This window comes from Mycteria americana, chromosome 1, assembly GCF_035582795.1.
Source record: "Mycteria americana isolate JAX WOST 10 ecotype Jacksonville Zoo and Gardens chromosome 1, USCA_MyAme_1.0, whole genome shotgun sequence".
Lineage (NCBI taxonomy): Eukaryota > Metazoa > Chordata > Aves > Ciconiiformes > Ciconiidae > Mycteria > Mycteria americana.
Window position 1 is genome coordinate 44,436,464 of NC_134365.1, and position 20,060 is coordinate 44,456,523.

The 20,060-nt window shown below is 36.0% G+C and overlaps 1 protein-coding gene across 15 annotated transcripts in view; it reads left to right on the forward strand.

Annotated features, from left to right (window-relative positions):
• Window positions 1-20,060, forward strand: part of SYT1 (synaptotagmin 1) — a 360,596-nt gene that overhangs the window by 183,910 nt on the left and 156,626 nt on the right. The window contains exons 4-5 of one of the 15 annotated variants that reach the window (XM_075496092.1): window positions 573-673; window positions 4,654-4,989. The exons of 13 other annotated variants lie outside the window; for them this stretch is intronic. The gene's annotated coding sequence lies outside the window, so the exon portion shown is untranslated. The remainder of the gene's footprint in view (window positions 1-572; window positions 674-4,653; window positions 4,990-20,060) is intronic. One more of the 15 variants, XM_075496065.1, reaches the window with a different exon arrangement.

Below are 20,060 nucleotides of genomic sequence, written 5' to 3' on the forward strand. Positions count from 1 at the left end.
TTTTTTTTCTTCTTACTTTAATACAGTAACTGTTTACTGATCATAGATTTTACTTTTCTTAATGAAGAAAACATCTCTGCCATTATAATCTACTTGTGGTCAATAGCCTTGGACAGAAATCACAGCAGTTGTCACTGTTGAAACTGCAGCCACCATTTCTGCCTTTTTGTCTTGAAAACCAAGAGGACTAAACATCACTTAGCTTTATCTTTGTCCACAAAAAAGTAAGAATAAGAATCGTAAGAGCTTAAACTGATAAGAGAAAATGCATTAAGGCTCAGACTCACAAGGCATTTCTAAGTCTAGATTCAGTAGATTTTAATAATTCCTAAATGCCTTTGTAAATATGGGTCATAACGCTTAGGAGCAAAAAGCACTTTTCTAGTAAAAGACATTTTGACAATTGCTGTGGAACAAATGCTGGTCTCCATGACACCAGAAGAATCCAAAATTACCATCTTGAATTAATTGGTTTTTACTTGAGGCTTTTTTCTTAGGGTGAATAGGGACAGCTTCTGATCTTACACTAGTAAGTGTTATTGCATTGATTACTGATTTTAGTTACGCCTTAGAAAGAATGCAGTGGTACAGAAAGTCATTCATGTATAGATGAAGTTCTGATTCTTCATCAGACAATATGTAATATACTGGGATAGATTTTGCTCGAAGTTACGTAAGTATAAATCTGGATTAGCTCTATTGAAATCAATGTCATTTTTTCACTTTATGTGTTTTAGTCGTATTTCTGCAAATAGAATGTGGCCTGCATCTTTTTAGATGAAAAATAGAAAAGGAGACTCTAGAACCAGCATCTAATATTTACTCCCGCATAATCTCACTTGGTTAAATTAAGTAAAGAAACATTTAGGGGTTTATTTCCTTTAAGTATCTACTTTCATTGCCATTAAGCTGGTTTTACAAGCACTGAGACCCCATAAAAGTGCTTGTTTACTTCTTTCTGTATTGTACAGAATTCTACAGAAGGACTTTCTTTTTTGTCCTACAGAATATTTCTCTTATTTGAAAGTTTATTTTTTATTTGTCTGATCATTTTATTTGCCTGTTCATCATTGCTGAATAACTCAGAGAAGTCTTTCACTTAATTTCCTGTGTGACATACATCTCCTAGCCTCTACCTCCAAATCAAAGTATTTTCATTAATTTCCATCACTGTTTTGTTCATTCTATTATGAAACAGCAGGAATCCTTGCTTATGGGAAAAGCCTCTATTAAAACAACAATAAATTTTATTTTATCTGATATTTATTCTTTCCCATCCACTTCCATACAAATTCTAGTTTACTTTGGCCATATACTGTTGTTTGCTTATAACTTTGGTTATAAGCTATGTATGAAGTGGGTGTATACGTATAGAAGTTTAGCATGGCATCCAGTGATTTCCACTACCTCACTAAATGGGACATCAAGTTTTGAGCTGTGTCAGTTTGGCCAAGTGTAAAACAGATCCAACCATGTAAGTTCAGGGGGAACTTTTGCTCCTTGTTTACAACATCATTAGTAAACACAAATTTTATTAGGTGTATTCTGAGATTTTATTAGATATATTCTGTGTAAAATAAACAAACATATATATATATACATACATACATATATATATACACACATTTTTCTTTTATTTCTAGATATATAGTTATTACATATATTTATATAAAAATGTATTTGTATACATATATATATGTTCCTTTGCCTTCAGATAAGAGCCTTCCAGCCACAGTTTCATTTAGCTTTCCCAGAAGTCCATATGTAGCTGAAATATTGTGAGGTACTAGACTCAGTGATGTGAACACTGTGGCAACAAAAATTTGAGGTATTTTAGCCCTGTATCACCAGTCTGCAGGGACTTCTGAGTATTGCTATATTTATTACTTTATTGTCTGTCTCACTTAATCATCCCCGTAATGATTATATATAGTTTATTTTTCTCACTTTAAAGACTATTAAGTCTGAAACAAATCTATTTTGCATTTTGTAATACATGTTATTGTTTCATATTGAAAGATACATTTAAAGAAAAGTATAGCAATGAAATTTATCCTTGAAATAATATTTAATCTTTTGGTATGTATAAGCTGTAATAAATAACACTCTTATTAAAGGTTAAGTATTGGAACAGAGAGGGAAATTGGAGAAAAACAGTAAATATTAACAAAAAATATATTGGTCTTTAGCCTTTTTTATAAAGGGCTAGATGACTATGTATTCTGAAAGGTGACAGATGAGAGGGTTTTAAAATCTCTTTTGAAAGATTATTTGCTGGTTAAACTGAGGCATAAGAGCTTATATTTAACTTTTTTGTAAATCAGAGGCAAGGAGCTCAAAAACATACAGGCAAATGATGGAGAACCTGTCTGCTTATGGCTGGAACTATTTTATGTTGAAGAAGAGCAACACAATTGTTATTCGAGATATGACATTCTGTCTAGTGAGATAATGAGAATCAATGGAATATACAGTAAACTTTATCATCTCGATTTTGTTTCTCATACATGAAAATTTTGGGGGAAAAAGAAGATGTGAGGTTCACATGTAAAGTAAGGGAGTCCCACTCAGCAAAAGCAATGCAAGATATCAGCATTCTGTGCATGCTGTGGGATTCTGTGCATGCTGTGGGAAGGACAAAAAAGAAAAGTTCTTCCTGTGGAAAGATCCGTATGAAAATCTTTTTGGTGATAGAGGAGGAGGAGGAGGAGGAAAAATTAACATCAATATTAAAGTGCAGTTGGGTTGGATCAGAAGTCTTGATGATACATCTGGGAGCAGAATAATGTAAATCACTGCAGGTATAATTATGAAGGTAATTGCAATGCAGTATAAGTAGTACCAAAAAATGAAATTAAAAAATTGCAAAGCAAATAAAATCACGAGCAGCCAAAAGACAAAAAGTTTGTGATAAATGGTTCATTTAGACCTGCAGTGCTGTGTGGGCAAAATTGGATTGCAATCATAGCCATTTCAAAAATGAAAACATTAAGAGAAAAGGAAATTGGACAGAAATGGCATGGAAATTACAGCCTTTGATCCGTTTTTGAAGAACCTTTTATGAGACATCATCGTGAGTGGGCAGCAAATTCTTTCCAATCTCCTCTTAAAGCACTTGTGAAAGCTTGGAGACCACGAGACTAAAATAAACGTTTTAGCATGGATTGTGGGAGCGTATCTCTCTCTGCTGACCTTTTTTAGCTTTTATAAGCAGCACAAAATTGCACTGAATGTTTAGTGCGGTAATATAGAATGTATATAATATATGCAAGTCTATAGAACATAGCTTAGCACAATGATATAGAAAGGAAACTATTTTCTGTAGTAGCAGTAGCCTTTCGTTAATTTACTGTAAAAATCAGGAACTATAGGTGGGGATAGACTGCACATTGTTTTTGGAGATGTGTTAGATAGAAGGGCAGATGGGTTTTGCAGCTTATGATTTTGAGGGCTCACTTAGTCTGGACTGAGTAAGTCTCTGTCTAAACTTGCCACAAGTTATATTCCTGAGGAAGGCTGTGTCTTTTTCTTCTTAATAGTGCATCATTTTGAACAGTCTGGGTTACCCTGCTGTCTTGAGGGAATTACAATGTCTCAACGTGGAAATTCAGTGTGTATACAGAGAAAAGAGGTAAATTGTTAACATGAATAACTGTAATTGCCAAAGCATAGCCCAGCTCTGCACTAGCTAAAATTAGATTAAGCTCTGAGGCTATAAAACAAAGATGATCATAGACTTGTTCAATCACTATTAAAATATCTGTAATTCTGTTGTAAAACATTAATGTATGGATGTATTTGGCAGTGCTCCTTATTAAATACCAGTAATTAAAATCAAAATACATTGGGTTAACTGTCCGATTCTGCAAAGTCTGAGTAATTAGCTTTCAGGTAATTGGTCAGATTAGTAACTGTACATAAAATGATTATTGTCGATGAGAAGAAATATGTTACATCCTGATTTGAAGGATCATGAATGCTGTCACATAAAAGAATAAGCACATTATTTTACATTTCAGTAAACAACAGCTGGATTCTTCCAAGAGTGCTGCTTAAATCAGATTTAAGCTGCCTGAAGCAAAATCCCTGTTTATTTTCGTATTTTATTTGACTTGACTGGGTTCTGTTTTCATTAACATTTTCTATCTGACCTTTTGAATTAGAGAACCTTTTCATTCTGCAGAAAAAGTCAAGTTTTCTTTGAATTTGTGAAATTTAGGGTCTCTTCTTTCTTTAACTTTCTGTAGGATTATTAAGGTGGGAAATGCTCTCCATTATACCCAAATAAAGTTTATAGGAAAAATTAATATAAAAATAGTAAAAATGTTTACTCATTTGTAGACTGTTTGATTTTTTATTTTGGATTATTGGATTATTAAATGGGAAGTGGAGACAAAGCTGTATTTTGCTGTTGTGCTGCTGCTATTATCATTATTAATCATTTATACAGTTTCTGTATAGCTGCTGTTCACATCTTAGGCAAATAAAAAATGTCATCCATGCCCTGAAGTGTTTGCAATCTAAAATTAGACAAAAGAGCAACAAAAGAGATGACAGATGATAGCGGTTGGCTCTAAGAGTGGGAGGTTTGGAAGAATATGTTATTGTTTACCTGCTGTCCTCTTACCACTTTGAAATGCTTGCTTTTAACAGACTGCAGACTTGCTGAGGGAACACTCTGCCCCATCATCCAGACCATTAATGAAGATGTTAAACAGGACTGGACCCAGTATTGACCCCTGGGGTACAACTGCTAGTTATTGGCCTCCAACTAGACTGTGTACCACTGATCACCACCTTCTGTGCCTGGCTGTTCAGCCAGTTTTCAGTCCACCTCCCTGCCTGCTCACCTAGCTCATACTTCATCAGCTTCTCTATGAGGATCTTAGAGGAGACAGTGTCGAAAGCCTTACTGAAGTCAAAGTTGACAATAGCCACTGCTCTCCCCTCATCTACAAAGCCAGGCATTTCATCATAGAAGGTTATCAGGTTGGTTAAGCATGACTTCCCCATGCTGACTACTCCCAATCACCTTTTTGTCCTTCATGTGCCTGAAAGTGGTTTCCAGGATTACCTGCTCCATCATCACCTTCCCAGAGATGGAGGTGAGGCTGACCAGCCTGTAGTTCCCTGGGTCCTCCTTCCTGCCCTTCTTGAAGTTTGAAGTGACATTTGCTTTCCTCCAGTCTTTGAACACTTTTCCCAGTTGCCACAATCGTTCAAAGATTATCAAGAGTAGCTTTGAAATGACAGCACGCAACTCCCTCAGCACTTGTGGGTGCAGGCCATCAGGGACCATGGTCTTATGTATGTCCAGTTTGCTTAAGTGTTCTGTGACCTGATCCTCTTCCACCAAGCGTACACCTTCCTTGCTCCAGACTTTCCCTTTGGTCTCCAGGGCCTGGGATTCCCAAAGGCTGGTCTTACTGGTAGAGACTGACGTGAAGAAGGTATTCAATACCTCAGCCTTTTCTATGTCCTGTCTCACCAGGTCCCCTGCCACATTCAGCAGTGGGCTCACATTTTCCCTAGTCTTCCTTTTGTCACCTGTGTACTTATGGAAGCTCTTCCTGTTGTCTTCAACATCCCTTGCCAGGTTTGATTCCAGGTAGGCTTTGGTTTTCCTAACTGCATCTCTGCATGCTCACCCAGTATCTCTATATTCCTCCCAGGTTGTCTCTCCCTGTTTCCACCTTCTGCATGCTTCATTTCTTGTGTTTGAGTTTTGCTGGGAGCTCCTTGTTCATCCGTGCAAGCCTCCTGGCATTTTTGTCTGGCTTCCCTCTTGTTGGGATGGAGCAGTTGCAGCTCTTGCAGAGAAGAGTCCCAGCTCTTGCAGCCTCTCCTCATATGACAGATGCTCCAGTCCCTTAATGATCTTTGGGGCTCTTCTCTGGGCACGTTCCAGTATGTCCATGTCTCTCTTGAACTGGGGAGCACAGAACTGGACACAGCACTCCAGATGTGGTCTCACTAGTGCTTTTTTTACAGATGGTCATAGCAAGGGTTTTAAGCAATGGATGTGGCAAGAGGAGATTGTGATTAACATGTGACTAGCACTTTCATAAGGGTAAGACGAATAAAGTTTGCAAGAAAGAAAAGGGAATGAAAAAAAGCAGTCTGAAGAGTCAACAGAGGAAAGTCAGTGGAGTGGAAAGCACAACTAATTGGAAGCAGCAAAACAGAGCCAAAGGATGAGATATATATTGGGAAGGTGAGTAGGAGGGTAAGGATAAGAGGAAGTAGCTAAAGCTTGATAAAAAGTTAATTGAAGGCAATGGGAATCTTTTATGTTTATTTCAGCAAATTCTGGCGAGGGAACAGGTTGTAGAAGTGGCAGGTTGTTAGAAATAAGATACACCCTGTCTAGACTTCAGATTTCCTGAAGTTCAGCCATAACAAGTGCCTCTGCGGCTTTGAACCTGGTTTCTTGGGTTGGTGGCAGATGATTGCTTTGGTACCTCAGTGGGATGTGCTTGGAAGAGGGACTGAGTCTAATGACAGCTGTTTCAGAAGGACATTCTAATTTGCAAAGGTGGTTCTTTTAGCAGAAAAAACCTCTGCCTGATTGTGGCTGAAGTAGATTACACAGATGTTCCAAAGAGTATATTAGTATATCTCTTCAGAACATAGAAAAGCTGCACAAAATGAAAACAGGGCCAAAGGGATATTTTAAATTGCCAGGTCCTCACAGGGAAGATAAAAGCCAAACTTTGATTTACTGCTTAAATTATACACATTTTTATACTGAGCCACTGAACTGTTGGGAAACTTAAATGGTCCTGATAAGGGTAGCATGAAATTTGAGCAGGTTTATTGTGTAAGAACAGCATCACGTATCTTGTTTATCTGTGAGCTCTGAACTCTGGTAGAACCACACTTTATCCTTACTTTCTGGGGGGTTGTTTGGGTTTTTTTCTTTTTAAGCATTTCCATATCTTTTTGTTACTGTTTTATAACTAACTTGAGATTCAGTGCTAACATGCAAAACACATGCCAGTTATTTAGTTCTGCTGCTGTAAGCTTCTTCATCCCTAAATATCCAAAAAGTGTTTAGATTCCCTGTTGAAATCTCCTTGTTAAGGAGTATTACTGCTATGGTCATCTCCAGGTAGCAGATGACTAACTTGATAAAATGTCCAGTGCTAGCATGTTTGTGTTTGGTCTTCGTGAAATGCTATGATAAGTAGCTATTTTGTTTAATTTATAGAATCCACCAACCTCTGCATAATGTTTGGTTTCCAAATCATGAAAAGTGTATTCAACAAAATAAAAATAAAGTTTCTCAAAGTTCTGTTTCGAAATGCCACGTGCTCTAGTATATGTAAGAGTTTTGTGTAAAGTATCCAAACAATGGCAAGTCAGTTCCCCTGTAAACTGCAGAGGAGAGAAGAATGAATTACAAACGCTAGGAACAAATAAAATACTTGCCAGTAGTCCCTTGGCTTCCTTTCCTTCAAATCAAGAGAGTTGTTACACCGTTTCTACTGAACCATAATTACAGTCCTGTAAGTGCAGACATCCACAGTATCTCCAGTGTAAAATACTTTCTCCTAGAACACAAGTATATTAGCTGTAATAGGTATTAACATATCTATCTTCTGATAGCAAGTAATAGGTAAGTGGAAAAGGATTCACAGATGACAGATTGATAACTAAGACAATACTGTTCAACCAAGGATTTCATATACTTGCATAGGATTATGTAGCGATAGGGAATGAGGTGGATTTCTTTGCCATTTCTCAGTTTCTCCTATCGGGGGCTGTATGAAAGCATTACAGCTTTTGAATACAAAATGGGGAATTGCTTTAGTGGTAGCCAAAATATCATTGTATTTTATTTGTTTTGTTTTGGGGAGGTGATGGAAGACTGGGATCAAATCCTTTTTTCCCATTCTTACTAAAGTATTGTTTTATCTTAAGGGTTCTTATCTTCTTTTCAAACTTCAGGAAGAAAATATGAAAAATAGCTTTTATTACCATTCTGTGGTATTTATAAGGATGGTGAAGGAATAGCTCATAAAAAGATATTTCTCAAGTTTTAACATACTGACTTTTTCATTACCATAGCAGGTGGTCATTTTCATATAAATGAAACTTGTAAATAGCAACCCACCTTTTCACATGGATTCAATTTCAGTGAATGCTTCCAAAAGCCAAATGCATGGAAAAAACCCCTTCCTTTTCATTCTCTCTCTAACCAAATAAAATGAATCTTTAAATCTTTTTTTGTATCTATACTGGTCATAGTCTAAATGCAATAATATATAAAATAATACTAAACTGCTTTATATTTTTTCAGGTCTTTTTTTCTTCTTTCCATTTTTCTTCCTCTTAGTTGGTACTAAAGATATACATAAAATAATTTAAGCCAAAGTGAAATTTACGTTTTCTGTTTATATGTTTGTAAAATAGCTTTCAGGTTTCTCACAGACTCATATTGACCTGTGCTATGCTTTTCCCCTTTCCTCACTTAATATTCTCATAAAACTCACCCTCTTCTTTTGAGGCAATCATTATTTCCCAGGCTGCTGTCTTCTGGAAAACAAATTACAGTGCAATGCATGGCACCTCATAAACTTGCCAAGAGTTGGATTCATCTTATCTAATTTTAGATCTATAAAAGTTAGACATCATATAAATACATTAAAAAAAATCAGATAAAATTGTATAAACTTTCCTCTGTAGGTGTCTCTTTCCAATCTGTTTTTTCTTCCTAGTCTGCTGTTAGCACATACTTAGTATTTAAAGTCAAGTGAGACAAATTCCACTCTTAAAGTCCTCACTGCTCTAAGAGGTCCGGTTAAAATACTAATCTGTCTAAGTATTATTGAGGTTACATGAAAAAGAGGCAACACACAGTACTGATTACTAATGATGTCACTATCATGTGTTTGAAATGTATTGCAAAAGTTCACAGTATTTTATGGGGTCCATAAAAGTTTAAATAAAATATTGCCAAGTAAAATGAAATGCATCTTACGGAAATGGAAAAGCATTGTAAGGTGCCTGAGCAACATTTTAAATAACAGTTCTTAAGCACAGCTTAGGGGACGAGAAGTACGCCTTATCTTAGAAGTACAGCTTTTAACCTGCACGCCACTAACACCGACAATGAAAATAAATACTGCTTCTGGTGGGATTCCCTAGCTGAAGGGCATTTAAAGAAATTATTCCCCCAGATGAACTTCCAAAGGAATTACTGGTCTAGGCAAGTGAAAGCAGTGTCTTGGCGCAGTGCTATAGCTTCTAACTTCAACTCATTAGGTTCTGCTGTAGGAAAACAGATAAAATAACATGAAGAGTTTGCACAAAATTGGTCAGTTTAACTGGGGGTCCTTACAACTCTTTAAATCTGTCTTTGTCTCCAGCAACCTGCTGGCAGACAAAGGCAGCAATTTAAATCCTTGGCATTTCAGATCCTTTTAATCATGACTGATGCAGACTTCCTCCATAAATGTCTGTTCTGTTGTATTTATTGTGTTGAAGAAGGATTCTAAAGAAGTATGTATCTGGTGTACTTCAGCAGACATGATTCCCAAGATGACCAATATATGTAGTAATTAGATTTCAGTTTTCCTGTCAAAAGCATTGTGATGTAAATTGCTATGCTAAAAACTACTGAATTCTATCCTAAGTACACTTGCAAGGGTACAAATGTTGGCATGGATAAAAAAAGAGTTCATGATGGCTTAGTGATTACTTTGACATACAGTTTGTATCTTTTTAAAATTACTGTTACTAAGCTCAACTGCTGATGGAAAATATGTATGCATTAATTAGTACAAGAACTGATAAGCATATTAAATCAGGCACATTATTTTTTGCATATAAATTATGCTATTATGGAAGAAAGGTTGTTGAGCTGGACATAAAAGTGCTAATAGTGGTTTGTAAAACAATTTTTATAATGAAAAGATATTGAAGTTGATGATAAAAGGGAGTCTCAGAAGAAGGCATTTAGCTTTAAAGAACTAAAGAACTTTTTCCTCACCCTATACCATCCTTATCCTATAGCACTCTCCTTTTTTGCAGCTAATCTCTTTGTACTATTATAAGCACAAGAGATTGCATCTGAGTCCTCCACACTGGCTCTAAATAAAGATTCTGCAATTTCATTCCAGATATTTTTGGGGTACAGATTTCTTGTCTTCAGAGGCATGAATGAGCTTGTTTCAGTGCCTGTGATAGGGAGGGTCAATATTATTCTATTTTGCAGTTTCTCACTACAAACAGAACATGTAAATCTATTGTGCTTTCCAGTTAAATAACCCATAAACTGGTACTTGAACTACAGAGATAACTGTAAGTTTCTTATTCTTCTCACATAAAGATTTACTGAAAACTAAGCCATAGGCAGTTTTTAATATTACATTAACACCATTTCACATAATTCTTAACTAACATCTTTCAAACCTTTCTATAGAAGTGTAAAACAACATTGACTTGTCACTAAAGAACAGTATCAATTATTTATATGAAGTGTTTTATGAGTGGACATGGTTATATTAAAACCAGTAGCCAAAGATATCTATTTGTGTTATTTATATGTAAATACAATTTTCAATTCAAACCACATCTAGAGCATGTTACTGTTTACTTTATGGAAATTATGTCGGTGTAAGAATTGCTGATTCATGCTCTCTATACTCATCACGTGCTACTTAAATAAAGACAACTTTTCTGAGTTCTTAAACATAAGCACACAGAAGCTACCCAAATGAGAAACCTCCTTTGAAGTAATGTTGAGAACCCAAAGCGTCCGTTCATCTTGGAGAGAGCTGCATGTGTGCAGCAACTCTGAATATTACTTTGTTTACTTAAGTCCTTGTTCTTTGGCAGTCAATTTGAAAAGTAAACCATTTTTAAGATACCAGTTTACCCTTGTGTTTCATAACCACGTCTCCTTAATCAACATCATGAAATGACAAACTGGTGAATCGGTTCAGCTGAGATGTGAAACACTGGAGTCTAGAAATTCCACATCTGAGGATCACCTCCATATTTTTGCCTGACAGAAGGATTCTATTAAAGAGAAATATTAATTCCCCAGAAAAGCAAGATTAAAGATTAGCTATTTCATATTTTCTGATTCTTTGTTATTTTAAAATCCATTTTAATAGGCAAAATAAAATAATTGAAATACATATTTGTTTTAAAATAATCTGAATAATGAGCATTGATAATTGCCATAAGTATTCAGAAATTGTAACATATTTGGGTATTTTTTGTTTTCTTTTTGATTTATCATGCCTATTTTCATTTCCTATTGCCTGTGGTTTTCAAAAACTGTAAATAATTTAGAGATGTCCTAGATTTAGAAAATGATGTTTTAAAAATCTATGATTTAAAGTGTGCCTGGAAAAGGCACTTTATTAGACACAAAAATTGTTTTCTTGCTTTCATGTTAAAAGATGATTTGGGCAATGTTAGACCATTAATCTGACCTCAGTAATATACAAGGATTTAGAAGATACGTTAACGAAACAGTAATTAGGAGCATGGAGGTAGTGGAAGCCCACATGGAATTACCAAATATAGAGCATGCCAGACTAAATTGACCATGTTCTTTGCTGAAATAGCTCTTTTTCTTGAGAAAGGAAGCTCAGTAAATCTTATCTATATGGACTTTTTAGCATTTGATATGGAAGCACATTTACAAAAAGGTCTTAGTTATGTTGTAAATGTGTATAAAAGCTGTAAATTGATTAACAAACTGTCAGAAGGGGTAAACATGATGATGGGCTGTGTTCAAAGTTACTGGATAGGAAGGAGGTTATTGGCGCAATTCTTAAAAGACCATTGGTCTTGAATCAGTATTATTCTTTTAACAAATGGCCCCAGAAAGTCAGAAAACTTAAGAAATTTGCTTCTGATACATATTGGAAAGTTTTGGCACCTCGTAGAAGGAATGATATGTCTAGGAAAAAGGGTTGAGGTTGAGACTGAGGAGAGGATTATTAGAAATGTGTACAAGTACAAAATGAAAAGTAACCAGTGATAAAAAATTTCTACCCTATCTGGGTTCTCATCCCTTGAAAACAACAAAGAAGGAAAAAAATATCAGTTCATGGGTGACTAGAGATACCACCATGGAAAACTGAAAGATTTCTAGGAGTTATTGGGCAAGATATTCAAGAAAAATGGAGATATGTTAATTTAGAAAGTCACAGGTGAAATTCCACTTGGAATGCTTATATGATTCTTGCCATCACTCTTCCAGGGAGATAAATCCATATTAGAACAGATGAAGACAAGGGTTAGTTAGGGAAAAGGGAAAGTCATTCCATAAGCAAAATCAGTTAATGATCAGATGTTGGTCACAGTTGTCTTAATAGCCAAGGGTTGGACAGGGACCCTGGAGGTCAGGTCAGGCTGGAAAATGAATTCCAATAGATCTCAAATGGAAAACGTAACTTTCATGTAGCGTTTGAATCCCTGTGCTATGTTTTCTATGTTCCTTAGTATTCCATATAAGTAATCATACGATGCCAGCTTTGACAATTTCTTAATCTTAGCTTTGTGCCAATTTTTCATAAACCCTACATTAAACTTCGTGCATGTGTGTGTGTCATTAAGCAGTATCTTCATGGTCTGTCATTTTAGTAGCTTGCAACAATGAACAGATATCTTCACACCGTGATACACCAAGATATTCAGCATCTACTAAGACATACTTAGGAAGTCAATCCTTTAGTGACCCATCAGGTTCATATGAGTTCTCTGTGACAGATCATTCCTGTGACAGAACTGAATCCAAAGTTCAAGGCTAGCATTTTCACTGCTGGATGATTTGTTTTCTGATTGCAGTTATGCAACTTCATTAGTGAAAAGATAGCTGTAGAAAATCCCTGGGAGTTCAGTCTTATCCTTACTAAGTGTTGTATTGCTTAATAGTATTATTTTAATATTTTTGTAAGGGGTTGATCAGTACAACACTTAGCTAAGCGATAAAGGGAAAAGCTGCATTGTGACTTGTTGGAAAAATACCCTCTCTACTAAATAATTACATTTCAGAATAACATTAGGCTACTCTTATATTTGGGGCCAGATTTTGGACTAAGATGTAGTCCAGTAATTTATTTATTTAGATATTTACATTGAGCTGGGCCTCCTACATATTATTTGTTGTTCAGGATTGCTCCAGGACTACAAACTGTGTATGAATCACATTATCAAGCTCTGGAAATGCCAAATATGAGTCAATATTTGTGGTGTTTATCTGTACAACTTAATCCAAGTCTTATTCCAGAATGGCAAATACTTCTGAAAAAAGATTGAAATTGAGCTGGCATAAAAGGTTGTATCAGACTGAACCGCTTAGGCCTGGCCTTGCTGGGGAGATGCAGCTGGATGCAGGAGAAGGAAACACAGAAAAATAAATAATTTCACACAGACAATTGACTGTATTGCCCTGCTTCTCTATAGGAAAGGGCCTGCACTTTCTAAAATGCTTGCCTTCACCTGGTAATTTGAGTTTGTTTCACAAATCTTAGAAAGTGGTATTAGCTGGGGAGCTCCCCCAGTGTTAAGTATGTAGAGCTAGGTCTACAAAGTCATATATAATAGCCTAGTAATGTTAATGTGCACATCATATGAAATATTCTGGGTACTCAGACATGGCACTAAATTTTCAGCAGATGTAAGTCATTGAAAATTGCAAATTTGGAAATGACTGCCAATTAAAACAAAATTTTCATCTATTATAATGACTGTCAGTTCATGTTTGAAGATTTGCTGGGGGGCTTTTTTCTGTTTTGAAAAGACTTAGGATACTTGTTTTATCTAAAAATCTCTTCTCTTGTCCTAATGCGTGTGGAGGTTCTGTTGTCATTGTATTGTTCAGGGAATGAAGTATGCATGGATGATTATCTGTCTTTATCTAGACATGCAGTGGTATCTGAGAAGGCTTGATATTTTCCTGCTTGCCTTGAAATTTCATTCCTTCCAATTTTCCTTCTAAAATACCAAATAGAAGTCTCAGCCCTGAAAAATGTTTCTAAAATGATCACTGTTGTGAGCCTTTCTAAATTCTTCATTTCCCTTCAGAACTGGGTCTCTTCATTTGTTCTTTCTCTGTTGTGAGTTCTCAGGCAAAGTTATTTTATTGAGCTTTCAGTGTCATTGAATTTAAGAACAGCAGCTCAGGCTTTCTGCCAAGTCAGTGTTTTGGGACTGAAATTGTCATTGTTTTTCTTTGTTGTTGAAAAAAATATGATGTTCAAACTTAAAGCCAAAGTCCTTTTTTGTGGAATAAATAATTATCCTGACATAATTTGCCATTTGTACATGTGGCATAAATTTTGTGAGAACAGAGCAAGATGGGTTACAGTCCTAAAGAATCCTGGTTCTGTTTTCTCAGTTTATTTCAACAATAATTTCTCCTGGTCTTTAACCAAGAATTCCTTGTGGAGAACGAGGTTTGTATATTGTGAACTCACTAGTCTGATGCCATATTTAGGCTGACAAGAAGCCTCATGCTTCCACTGTTGGATGTTTTAATGGCTGGAAGCAAAATCTTTTACCCTTGATGAAATGGTATCCTGGGTTTCTGTATATAGAAGGACTTTTTATCCTCATTTTTCTCCATTTCACGTTACTATCTGGAGGATTGACTATGGAAAAAGCAGCATCACACCCTTGAGTTCTAGCTAGCTGGCTGTGTATTAATGTCTCATTTAAATGTTAAACCCATGTTTACCTCCAAGTTACAAAGATGTTGTGCTACACTGCTAGTCATTATAGAAAACTGAAACATCAGAGATGCTGAAATGTGAAGCAGAGGAAATGTGCTTGCTAGGAAAGTGCATCAGGCAGCATTTTAAGATTTGTCTGTTTCACTCTGCTGCTGATTCTGCTTATTTGTTTTTATGTTCTGACTTTATCTTTCAGTATAACATTTTTGTTTTATATTGGCACTTAGAGAGCTATGGATGGCAGTATATTTGTAATATTTTGATGTAAAGATACTGGCATGGGAAATTTGGGAATAAGTTTTTCCATAATACTGTGTACAAGCCTGATAAAGTCCTTTAATTTTTCTGTGCTTCAGTTACCCACATACAAAACCAAGATAATATTTCCTTGCTGTTAGCCATACTATTCTTTCACTCCCCCTACAGCAAGAGAATACTCTGAATAGTTAGGAAAGGGAACTCAAAACATTTCTACTTAGAGGGTTGGAAGAGGGTAATCCCGTTATTCCAGGATTTTAAGAAAAGGGAACATTTGTTACTTGTTTATAACTGATTTGTTGCAGTTATGTGCAATGCCAGTTTGAAAAAAACTCTAGCTTGGTTTGGCTTGGCATTTGGGTGGATATATTGCACTATGAAATAATGAGGGCAAATTTAGATGAGTCTCTGTGCATAGCTGGACTAAAGGTACCGATGCAGTCACTTCTTGATTTGCCAGAGCGTATAACCGTTTGACTAGATAAGGATTCGCCTGTCATATATATCAATAATCAGAGTTGGCAAGTAAGATAAAAGAATAGAGAGCTGTACTTTTGACAGAAAACTATTTTTGCCATAAAACGGAAAACATATAATATGTATATTCAATGTAGATTAAAAATATATGTTCCTCAGAAAAATCATTACATTTGTTGTTGAAAGTTTGCTCTAGTTCTGACATACAACCAAAATAAACACCTGAAATTTCAAGAGGAAACACTGACTGCAAATGAGAAGTACCTATTATGAGTTGTTGCCTTGAAAATACAAGTGAGAAAAGCGAAGGAAGCCATGTAAGAAAATCAAATATCAAATAGAAAAGTCAAAAAATGTGCTTGAAAATACTGTTTTCAGTGTGTCCTATAACACAGTGAAAGCCAGTTATATCATCTACCCATTTTCCCATCCCCACGCCCTCCAAAAAACTAACCCCTTCCCACAGAATACAACCATCTTTTCAGTTCTGTGACTAGCACCTGCAGATTGAAAACAATTGGCAGGAATGTATGCACTGGTTTGAGAGGACTGAGGAAGAAACAGAGCTTTCCAAACCACAAAGTAGCCGCAGCCCCGGCTGGGTGGATGGGGCATACACGGGGCTGTGGGAAACCCACTGACGCATCTTTCAGCTTCTTGCACCTCCCTGTTGCACGGTCTAATCACTGGCTCTGGGAGCAGGGAGTGGAAGTATTTCAAACTTTGCCAAAAAGGCCTTTGAAGTTTGTCAAATTCATCTCAGTATGGAAGGGGAAAAAAAACCCTGCTTGAATTATTTTTACATGAGGAGAGAATTGCTTCCTGCTCAGCACTAGGCAATTTTAGATTGTGGGTCTCAAACACGTACAAACACACTTTCATGGTGTTTAACTTCAGGGTTTGGGTTGGAACCACTTCAGAGGAATATCTGAACATTCCCTTTGGATATTTGAATAATACACGATTAAGATTTTGTCTATGGTATATATACATGTGTGTATTTTTACAGCCTAAGTTTTATCATAAAGATAGCTGAAAAACATCCTTTTTAAGAACTGCTAGATGTAAAAAATCTGCAAAATACAAATCGTGCTGATCAATTTACATCTAGCTCTGACATCTAATGAGTCCCTCTCTTCATTAATAGAAGAAGCTGGGAGGAGGCAGGTAGAGCAGAAGGGTCAGAAGAGGGTTAGAGCTGTGTTAGCTGTCTTTTCCCTCATGGCTTTGAACAGTTTTGCTGTCCTTGCTGCCTCAGTGCCAACCCCCTGTAATCCTGAGCGGTACCTACAGCAGCAGGATTTGCTGTCTGAACACGAACGCCTGTGCTAGCCTACCTACTTCTTACACCGTGGTCTGAAGATCCCTATCTGCTGTTGGATCTGTTCCTTATTGTCTAATTATATTGTCCGGTGCAACAACTAAAATATGGCAAGAGTAATTAACAAAAGAAAACAAAATCTTCTTTTTTTTTCCTCAGCCTGCTGGGAACATACACACAGCCACAGGCTGTAGCTGACCCACTTCTTGATAAATCGCACAGCAAAAATGACACTGAGGCAGCTAATGCCATCTACTGACTAAAATAACACTACCACCAGGATAGTCAGCCTCAAAAGAAGCTTGCAGGGCTGGTAGCATTGAAAATAATCAGAACATTATGCACACCTCTGATTAAATATAAACGGAGTTTCAGAAGTTAAATCAGATGCTTCAGAAATCAGGATTCATTTGTCTTAAGCTTGTTCTGCAGCGAGAAAGCTAAAATAATCTGTCGTTAGAAAAGCCTTTCAATAACCTGATTTTCAAAATTGCTGAATACCTTCTCTCCCATTGTCTTCAGTGAGATTTGTGCCTTCTCAGAATCTCTGAAAATCCATACCGATCCTGGTTTGCTAAAGATACTTTATACACTGGAACTCATTTAAAACAGAAAAAAAAATTGCCCTTTCTCATCCCCATTCATTGTTGCAATGAGTTATACCCAAGTGTGTTATAAAGCTTGATTGTTTTCACTTCAGAGGTGAGACTGGGCTTTTTATTTTTGATACCTCAATATGAAAACATAATCAGTGTTAGGTATATCTCTGCTTTATGATATCTGCAAATAACCACTTAATTTAAAATACCTTCTCCTGTGTTTGTATTAACAAATATATTACTTTGATGCAATATGCAGAGAAAATTTGCATTTGACGTAAGAGCCACATTTCCTGATAAAAATCATTCACTGAGCAAGGTGGATTACATATAAGATACCAGCATCCTCCAGGTTAATAACAGAGAACATTCTCTCTAATAATGAATGATCACCTCTACACGGTAAAGCAAATCAGTGTGCTCAGGTCTTTTCTTAGGCAATTAAATTATAAATCAAAGTCTCATTAAAGCAGACGAGGTACTTCAGTATGTTTTTAAGTGGGGTGGTGTCACTTTAACTGGTGTCACTTTTCTGGGTGCTGAAATATTAACACTCCTGAGACAAAATCCTGCTGGTTGTGTGGAGCTTGGTAACTTTATAGAAGAGATGCTGCCTCTAGTCAGAGTGTATCTGCACCAGCTGCCTTTCACCCAACAAAATCCTGACTGGATTAAAGCACTGGATCACTCTTTATTTAGCATTCTCTAGCCTTTTTTGTACACCAAATATCCAAAGCTGGCTTCTGGGACAGCAAGAACTTTGCAGCTACTTTGTACATTCTCTCCTATTCCACAGTGGACCTGCATCCTTTATTCATGGCCTCTGGACAGCTGCTTCACTCTATAGCTCTAATATAGAGGCAGTTTAAAATTTTATGGAACTTTCCAAAATTTATCCACTTTTCCACTTTTCAGGTGAAAAGGACCTTTGGTCATTTTGAGGAAACAAGGTCTTTAGCTAAAAAGGAACATCATGGAGGGGTTGTAATAGGATGTGGACTAGTATACAGGATCCAATATTTATAGTTGATGTTGTTCAGGGCATCTTCTGTAGGTTCAAAGAATAAAGGCAATTAATAGAATTCATTCACAATTTCCGCTTTCACATAATTTTAGCTTTCTGTGCCAGAATAATTTTTATTCCACTATATTAAATCCATATGACATTCTACCAAGTTGTCTTCATTGCTGACTTTAGGTAGCATTTGCCATGCTACCTACTACATCATATCAGAATAATTCTTAGTTTGACCAAAATCCCTGCATAGCCTAATTAATTACTCTTATAAATTTATTCTACCTAATGTCTATCATAAATAATCCAAGTTGGAGGTCATTATACCATCTTTAACTTTATAAAAGATTTCTTACTGTACTTCCATGTAGTATTTTTCCCTTAAGTCTGTTGGATAGTAGATATTTAAAGGCTCATAGAATCTCTGTACAATTCTCAATTTTATTACAGATGTTTTGATTCTCATTATTTATGACTGCTAATTACTTTTAAAATGTACAATACATGTTGTGGACAGTATATCTCAGTAGTAAGCAGGTTGAATAGCAGAATAATAGCAAACTTTTCCACTTTTAATAGCTTTCAATCTGCCTCCGTCTAAGAGAGATAGGTTTTGTTTTCAAAATGTCATGGACTGTACTGTTTCACAGGTGTTTACAAAATAGCAACTCAGATAGTCTTGAATTGGGTTTTACTTTGTATAAGCAGTCAACTTCTGTTGATCTTGGATTAAGATCTCTGGGGCCTGTGAATAAGTAAGGTTTACGTAAGGCCCGCTAGGAGAATTATAATGCTATTGCAATTTGCCTAGAGTATCCTATTAAAATGATAAATTATAATCTTTCTGTTGAATTTTTAAATCATTCAAATGGCCATGTAATTTATTATTACATGCTATCTATGGTGGTTCAGAAACTCTGTATTTATAGTCTTTAGGAGGGGATTTCTTATTTGCAGTTATATTTCATGGACTCAAAGAACAATTTCTGTAGAATTTACTGCTCATTTCATTCCTTCTGTGTTTGATTGAACCTTTTATTTTAGAGATTGAGGATGCATTTATTTTGAAGCCTGACAAAGAAATTATCTACATATATAAATCATGATTATATATATTTTTACCAAGATAACAGTACTATATGGGAGTTTTCCTAAGCAGAAAGCACTTTTTGAGACAAATATACAATATTTTTGTTTGCTATGGTTAACAGGACATTTTGGGTTTCCAGCACAGGTGAGATTTGTTCCACACTGTTTTAGTAGTTAAAGACAATGGTATGGGGATAGGGGGAGAGGTTTTTTTGTTGAACTGCTTATATTGTTGTTTTCTTTGTTTTATGAAGTCATTTAGATTCTCTAGTCAGGTTATTTATATTCAGAACATTTTCTGGTACTCACAGAGGACATACAGGAGAAAATATTGAAGGTATCATGGCAGCAATATATGCAATAGGCAACTCACGGTTGTTAGCTGTATCTAGGAATTTTTAAACAGCTCCATTACAAACTGTGCAGCGTATACAAGTGTGGGTATTTTATTAGCTGTTATAAACTGGGGTACTGGTTTCAGAAAAAAAAAATGCTTAATGTTATGTGATAATGGCTGACTGTGAAGGATGAAGATTATGCAAGGAGCCTTCGTAAAGAAGTTGTATTTATAAATAGAATATGAAAGCCCATTTTAAATTGCTTCA